We start from the raw sequence: 8862 nt of genomic DNA, 5'->3' as shown, positions 1-8862 counted from the left end.
CTCTCTGCCTTCTGAGTGCTGAGCTTCCAGGGTTACTCCATCAACACCTGGCTCGTTGGTCCGATGCGGGAGCCTGTATTCCCTGTCTCCTCTAGAAGGCCACAGGGTCTTAGTTCATAGTGACGCATCTTAGCCGGATCCCAAAGTCAGATTCTCAAATAGACTAATCTTCTCATTTTCCACTTTGTCAGCATCGCTCTCCATCCTTTACTCCCAGCGCTCCCTGGTGCATTGTGAAGCCTTTCAGAATTTTGAGGATTTACAAGTCCCTTTTGTTTTTGTTCTATTTGATTTTTTTTTCTTTTCTGAGATAAAGTTTGTTTGTGTAGCCTCAGCTGTCCTAGAGCTAGCTCTGTAGCCCAGGCTGGCCTTGAACTCATGGAGATTCCTGCCTTTGCCGGGCTTGAAGGCCTGCGGCAGATTTGCAGGTTTTCAAGAGTCACTGGGGACATTCATGAGCCCTGCATCCCTGGAACCTCTGGGGGCTGGAACAGGTAGAGACTGGGAAAATAGATTCTCCCTGGCTCTCCATGAGGAACATAGCCCTGCCTGCCCCCTCCTGCTAAACCCCATGAAGCTGCTCAGCGAGGGAGCCAGGAGCTAATAAGGCACCTGATCCCTTCACACTGCATCCTTCACCGGTTTACTGCTGTTTGTTTGAGACAGGGTTCCCTTCTGTAAGTACCCTGCCCTGGAAGTCACTCTGTAGTCCAGGCTGGGGATTATAGCATGAGCTGCTCTATTTGGCTTGGGCCCATTTTTGCGTTTGAGATTTATTTAATGTTTTGCCAGTGTATGTCTGTGCTATGTGTGCACAGTGCCCTCAGAGGCTGGGAGAGCCTGCATTCAGGGCTATCAAGACACTGTCACAATAAAACAACAATAGAAACAAGACAAAAATAAATGGGGTTGGGGTGACAACATGAAAATATACAGTTCTCACCTCAAAAGGGCAAAGAGATAGTTTATTCTAGGGCCAAATATGAGTGACTGTGACCCAGGTTCAGGAATTCAGGTGTCCCCAAATTCCACATGCCAACCTGGTAACACTGAGTGATTTTTTTTAGACTTAAAAAGGTTGTGTGTGTGTATGTGTGTGTGTGTGTGTGTGTGTGTGTTTTGTGGTGCTCTTGGAGGCCAGAAGAGAGTGACAGACCTCCTGGAGTTTCAAAGAACTGAAAGCTACAATGTGGGTGCTGGAAACTGAACCCAGTAGCTCTGGCTGTCCTGGAACTCACTGTGGATCAGGCTAGCCTCAATCTCAGAGTTCCACCTGCCTCTACCTCCCGAGTGTTGGGGTTACAGGTGGGTGTCACCACTGCTAGGCTTGAAGCAAGTACTTTTAAGCACTTGGCCATCTCTCCAACCCATACTTTATTCTAACATATATATATATATATATCACTATTTATATCCTACATATACATATAAATTAGATAGATAGATAGATAGATAGATAGATAGATAGATAGATAGATAGGTAATACAGACAGACAGATATGAATAGAGTATGGATAAAGTATGGGCTGGAGAGATGGTTCAGTGAATAAGGACACTTGCCACCAAACCTGATGACCTGAATTTGATCCCTGGAATCTACATGATAGAGGGAGAGAGTCAACTTCTCCATGTTATTTTCTGACCTCCACATATGTGTTGTCCCTAGCACATGAAAACACACATAAATAAATAATACAAAAACAACAAAAATAGCTTGGCTTGGAGGCACATTGCCTTTAATGCCAGTGCTTGAGAGACAGAAGCAGACAGAGCTCTATGAGCTCAGTGAAGCCTGCTCTATATAGGGAGTTCCAGGACAGCTGAAATTACATAGTCTCAATAAATAAATAAATGAATAAGTAAATATTTAAAAAGTGAATTTTTAAAAAGAAAGTCATAAATCAAGACACTTTCCCCCTTTCTTTTTCTTTTTTCTTTTTGAGACATGGTCTCTCTGTATATCCCTGGGTGTCCTGGAACTTGCTCTGTAGACCAGGCTAGCCTCAAGCTCAGAGATCTATGTGCCCCTGCCTCCCAAGTTCTGGGATTAAAGACTTGCACCAACTTTTCAAATATAGTTGTGGAAGCATCAAGTAGACCAATGGTTCTCAGCCTTCCTAATGCTGCAGATCTTTGATACAGTGCATGTTGTGGTGACCCCAAACTAAAAAATTATTATTTTTTTGTTGCTACTTTATAAGTGTAATTTTGCTGCTGTTATGTATCATAATGTAAAAATCTGGTATGTGACCCTCCAAAGGGGTCATGACCCACAGGTTGAGAAGCGCTGAAGCAGGCTGTTGCAGGAAAGCACATAACACCCCTTTTACAGGCCTCAGATGCGACGGAGGACATTCTTAGCTTTGGGGCTGGTGGAAGCCAGGATTCTCTTAATACATCCCAAGAGCTTTCATGTGACAGTCACAAGGACGTTAGGTCAGACACAGATGTGGGCAATGAAGGGCTCTTAAGGGAGCTTATTATGTCCTAAGATAATTTGGCTCAGGGTTTAAATCGTCCCAGCCTCCCCACAGTCCCTCAAGTTTACTTAACCATCCTTTGTAGAATGTTTAAATAAGTGCAGTTTATCTCCGGGAGCTTCTCTTCACAGGGATGTAACTCAGGCAGCGAATGGTCACTCGGCATGCGTGAAGCCTTGGCTTCCATCCCTAGACTGCACAGAATGGCCAGCATGGCACACACCTGTAATACCAGGATGGATCTAGGGTTCAAGGTCATCCTTGGCTACACAGTGAAAGACAGGGCAGCTGGTCTACATGACACCCTGTGTGGACTTTTTAAAGGATTAGGGACTAGAAGGTGGCTTATTGGTTAAGAGCACTAGCTGCTCCTGCAGAGAACCCAGGTTCGATTCCCAGCACCCACGTGGCTGCTAACAAGCACCTGTGAGTCTAAGTTCCAGCGGAATCTGACACCCGCTTCTGACCTCCACGGGCATCAGGTATGCAGAGAAAACATACACACAAAATAAAAATCTGACATTCAAACTTTTCATTATAAGAAAATTATTTTTATTTATTTATTTATTTGTGTGTGTGTGTGTGTTTGTGTGTATTGTGTGACTACAGCTCATATGTGGATGGCCATGTGTGGAGGTCAGAGGACAACCTGAGTAGGTTCTTGTTTTTTACAATGTGAATCTCTGAGACCAGCACCTACTGAATCATCTAACCAGCCCAAAATACTGGCTATGTATGTATGTTATGTACACACACGCACGCACGCACGTATGAGAGCATACACACACACACACACACACACACACACACACAATGCTCTGGTAGGCTTGGACTTTCCTCTGTAGACAAGGCTGGCCTGGAACTCACAGATCTACCTGTCTCTGCCCATCAGGTTCTGGGGAGAAAGGTGTGTACCACCATATCTTGTGTTAGATTCTTTTTTCCCTACTCCCAGAGGATTGAGCCTAAGCTCCCATGAGTGCTGGTCAATTTCAGTATCTAAAGGTTTTCTTGTAAGGGGCTGATCTTCAGGTGTTTGTCCCACAGGGCACCAGGCCACAGGCCCCACAGTCCTTCCTGTTAGCTCTTTAGAGACAAGCCACCCAGCCTGAGCATTCAGAGAGACTCCTACAGGCAGTGGCATTTCTTTTTTTTTTTGTTTTTGGTAAAGATTTATTTATTTATTTGACTTTTATGGGCACTCTATCTGCATAGATGCCTGGATGCCAGAAGAGGGCTTCAGATCATATTACAGATGGTTGTGAGCCACCATGTGGTTGCTGGGAATTGAACTCAGGACCTCTGGAAAAGAAGCCAGTGCTCCTAACCACTGAGCCATCTCTCCAGCCCCCTGGCAGTGACATTTCAACTGAGACAAGAGAGTCTTTTAATGACAAGGAGGGGAACAGAAACATCCAGACAGAAAACAGGCAAGAGAAGTCCCTGCAGCCTTCTAGGGAGGGGTGCTCTCCAAGCAGCTGCAGGCTAGGGCTCTGGCGGTGCCTTGGTTGGTGAGGCTGGGAAACGAGGCACCCTGGCGCCACCGCTGGCTGTGTTCTGACAGTGACCTCTCAGCCTGGCACGGCACATGCTCAAGTTCAATGGCTCTGTTTGCCTTGCTGGGGCAATAACCTAGGATAGGTGAGAACAGCCTGGGCCTTGCCCACAGGCCAGAGGGCATGTTTGTAGCAGCGTGAGGGCTGGCTGAGTTTGGCATCAGGCCCAGCAGACCCATGACTGGGAGGCCAATGACCTTCATAAAAACCCAGCTCAGCCTCCATTGTAGGACAGTGGGTGGGTAGAGGGGGCAGCCCTCAGGGAATTTCAACTAGGTGGGGCTTTCTGAGACTAGAAAAAGAGTGACAGCCTCAAGCCCACAGTTAACAAGAGTGACCAGCCAGAGTCCCAGTTTCCACCCTCCACTGCTCAGGTGACTAAGGAGGCAAAGAGGCTCTCAGGGCCCCAGTTTGGAGGCAGCCAGGAGCAGCAAAGTCTCAGTCACAACAGTGGCTTGCTGCGTGACAGCAGGCAAATGGCTTGTCTTCTGGGATGACTCATAAGGAATTGAGGAAACAGTGGTGCACCTCCATGCCTATAGGAAAGACTCAGTGTCCCGCTGGCCGATCTCAGCCACCTTGACAACAGCTCTCAGAGGCCTCAGCAGGTGGAGGGCTGTTTCAGCCACCAGGCCCAACCCTGACTTCAGTCTGCCCCAGGAAACCACCTCTTGCCACCTCTGCCACATCACCTATGTCTATCTGCCATCAGCTCAGTGCGGGTCAAAGCACAGGCCTACTGTTCAGGGACTTTCACACTAGGTCCCCCAGCCCCAGTCAACTTTCCACTAAGCAGCCAAGCCTGCCATTTCTCTTCCAAAGAAAACTCATGACTTTTTTTTTTTTTTTTTTTTTTTTTTTTGAGACAGGGTCTCTTTACAAAGTCCTGGCTGTCCTGCAACTCACTATCTAGACCAGGCTGGCCTTGAACTCTGCCTAACAAGTGCTGGGATTAAAGGCGTGTGCCACCACATCTGGCTGACTTCTTTTTCAATTTTTATTTATAGTAGTGTGCATGTGTGTGTGTGAGTGTGAGACTCATGCTGAAGCATGCATGTCGAAGTCAGAGGAAAGCTCTTCACTGTTGGTTCCTTCTTTCTGATGGAAGCTCGGGCTGCTGTCTTACTGAGAAGCACCTTTTTTGCTGCTGAGCCAGCTCCCCAACCCTTCACTTCACTTCCTAACTCACCCAGGACGAACTTATTTATTCTGTGGGGCTGGAAAGAAGGCTCAGCTGTTAAAAGTGTTTCTTGTTCTTGCAGAGGACTTGGGTCCCATTCCCAGCCCCGGCATAGCAGCTCACATCCACCCAGTTCCGGGGGGACCTGACTTCTGGGGGCAACAGATTTGTCTACATAACCCTGGCTGGCCTGGAACTGAATACTTGCAGCAGGGTGACCTTGAACTTGCATCGATCTGCCTTCAGAATGGCAGATACAGGCATTTTTCCAGAGCCTCCAGGAAAATCCAGGAAGAATTCTTCTCTTCTGCTTTTGAGACAGGGTCTCATGTAGCCCAGGCCGGCCTCAAGCCCACTAAACAGCAGAGGATGAGCATTGAGCCTCCGCTCCTTCTGCCTCAGTTTCCCCAGGGCTTGAACCCAGGGTTTCATGCACTTAGGCAAACACTCTACCAAACGAAAGGTAGGCTCAGTCCCAAGATTCAAAAGAAACAAAACATGTATTTACTGTGTGGGGGAGGTGCATGCGCCACTGCATGGGACATGCATGGAGGTTAAGGAGCAAAGGGTTTGGTTTTGTGTTTCCTTCCACCATGTGGGTCCCAGGGATGAAACTCAGGCCCTCAGGTTCGGTGGCAAGTGTACCTAACCCATGGTCATCACCAGCTTAGCTCCAGGATTTTTGGCTTGGCCACACAAAATATTTCAAGATGAGTATGAAGAGGTTTCTGTGCGTGCGTGCCTGTGTGTGTGTGTGTGTGTGTGTGTGTGTGTGTGCATGTGCGTGTGTGTGTGTGTATGCATGTGCATGTGTAGGTCACAGGGCAACTTTCAGGAGTCAGTTCTCTTCTGAAGGGGTAGGCATCAAGCACTTTTACCTGCTGAAGCATTTCACGGGTCCCTTAGAGATCTCCTTTAAAAATGGATTTTAAGAAAGGCACCGGGAAAGGGTAAGACAACACCTGAAAGTGTGGGCGTGAGATTCTCAAGAGAGCTGGTTGTCTTAAAAAAAAAAAAAAAGGTGTTTCTGAAGTCAGGGCTCTCAGGGTGGCTGAGGAAATTCTTGAGTGGATGACAGTATAGTTTCCTGTTGTGCCAAGGACAGAACTGTAGCCGATTCGGCAAAACCCTCCTTCCCAATGGCTGCATGGGAAATTCAGGTGTTTTCTCTGTTAACAGAAGTTACAAAAGGCCTCTCTTTTGGGAGAATCCCAGAAAATATGCTTGTAGGAAATGAGGCCATACTTAGAGCAATCTATGCTCAGGCCTTAAGAATGTTTAATTGCTGGGGGCTGCAGAGATGGCTCAGCAGCAGGGAAAGCCAGGTGCATCCTAAGCCAAGCCTGAAGATTTGAGTGCAGGACTTAGACCCACCTAAAGGCAGGAGAGAAAACGACCCCAGAAAAGTGTCTTCTGACCATCAAATGCAGGCCCCAGTATATTTTATAATTTTTAAGTTATTCTACTGGTGTGTATAGGTGTTCTGCCTTCATGTACATCTGTGTACTATGGTCGGGCAGTGGCTGCTGAGGCCGGAAGGCAGTGCAGGATCCCCTGGTGATGGAGTCACAGCTCATTATGAGCCACCTAGCAGTACTAGCATTCAGACCTAGGTCCTCTGGAAGAGAACCCAGGGCTCTTACCCACTGAGCCATTTCTCTAGAGCTCTTTATTTATTATTACATTCTGTGGAAGGGTCTCTTATGTAGTCCTGGCTGGCCCTGGGACTCACTACGTGAACCAGGTTGGCCTCAAACTCTGCCTCCAGTGTACTGGGATTAAAGGGAAACGCCACCAGTGAGTTGGTCACTGTCTTTTCAAGTTGTTTTTTAAAAAAATTCCACCTAAGTGTGTGTCTTAGGATTTTTATTGCTATGGGGAAACATCATAACCAAAACAACTTGGGGAGGAAAGAGTTTATTTGCCTTCCACTTCCAAATACTGTTCATCATCAAAGGAAGTCAAGACAAGGAACTCAAGTAGGGCAGGAACCTTGCAGCAGGAGCTGAAGCGGGGGGTCATGGAGGGGTGCGGCTTACTGGCTTGCTCAGCCTGCTTTCTTATAGAATCCAGGACCACCAGACAGGGCTTGATCCACCCACAATGGCTGGACCCTACCCCATCAATCACTACTTTAAAACAGCAGGATCTTAAGGAGGCATTCTCTCAATTGAAGGTCCCTTCTTTCAGATGACTCTAGCCTGTGTCAAGTCGACATAAAACTATCCAGCACAGTGTAGTGTGTATGTGTCACAGCACACGGACAGAGGTCAGAGGACAATTTGCAGGAGTCAGTTCTTTCCTTCTACCACATGTGTTGGCATAAATGAGGTCCCACTAGCCTAGCAACCTCTGACATCAACTGCCGCCACCAGCTGTGTGCTGAATAAAAAGGACCAGCTCACTTTCTCTTTCTCTCTCAGATCTCTCACCTCTCTCTGCAGGAGTTCCAAACAAGGGACCTTTCCCTCTCCCTCTCTTCACTGGACTCAGATTTTATGACAAAAACCTGGTTAGACTACATTCAAAGCCCCAAAATCGGCATACCAAATTTTCAAATTCTTACAAGCACAGGCAGTTGATTCCCAGATATCTAAACTCTGCTCTATGCCCTCAAAGCCTCTCATCTCTGAGGCTCTACTTCCCAACTCTTAAAAATCTTTTCTCTCGATTTCTTTACACTCTGCTCTCAAAAGAAAAATATGTATCTTAAAATTATACTGTGAACTATTATCTAAGAATTGATAATTTGCTTAATGGGCATGGTGTTTAAAACTCTAAGTTCAACTCTCATTTAGGTCAATGTCTGTACACACGTATGTATATGTAAGCAGCCATGTTGATCACATGGCTTAGAACCTGCCATAAGATGACCATGTGGTAGAAAGCAATAATTACGAAGCCTCTTAGTTCTAAGCCTCTTACCACCTTTTAGAACAAGAAAGCAACAAGTCTCATTTTAAATTGGTATGGATTTTCACAGAAGTTCAAAGTCGTGCTTTTACAATATGGTTCAAAATGTTCTTTATGTGATGGTGAACTTTCAAGATTATAAAGGTCAATTCAGATTAACAAGCTTTAAAATGCATGTCTTACTTATGTCTTTGCTAGTTCTTGGATGCATAATGAATGCTGTTTCTCCTGCTATCAGCTACCTATGCTTAGGGTTCACCTTTAGGCTTTCTGGACAATGGATTTGGTATACTAAATTCAAAATGTAATTTTAAAGTTATTATATATTGTTCTACTGTATTGTTGACTCTAGAAAAGGGTTGACTCTAGAAAGGTTTAACCTTTCTCAGACCCAGTCATGTTGAAAGCTTGTGCTTAGATAATTGTAAACCATGTGACATGATTCCAAAGATATTTTTAAGTTGGGATATATTAATTTTAGAGACATTCAATTGTTTACAATGTTAGAACTTGGGTTATTATGCTCTATCTTCACTCTCAAAAGATTAAAAGTCACCGCTTCAAAGACATGTTTTTACTGATGTTACTAATCTACAATATGGCTATAGCATTTTTTATGAACTAAATCATACAGGAGACTGTTATGCCCTATGGTGGCATATAAAAAGGTCAAAAATTTCCCGGTCTCTTTATGGTCTATGTTTATGATTTTTAAGGCTCCAACTTAACAGAG

Source organism: Meriones unguiculatus, chromosome 4 (assembly GCF_030254825.1).
Source record: "Meriones unguiculatus strain TT.TT164.6M chromosome 4, Bangor_MerUng_6.1, whole genome shotgun sequence".
Classification (NCBI taxonomy): Eukaryota; Metazoa; Chordata; class Mammalia; order Rodentia; family Muridae; genus Meriones; species Meriones unguiculatus.
The sequence above is the reverse complement of the archived record's forward strand: the minus strand, read 5'-3'. Positions refer to the sequence as shown.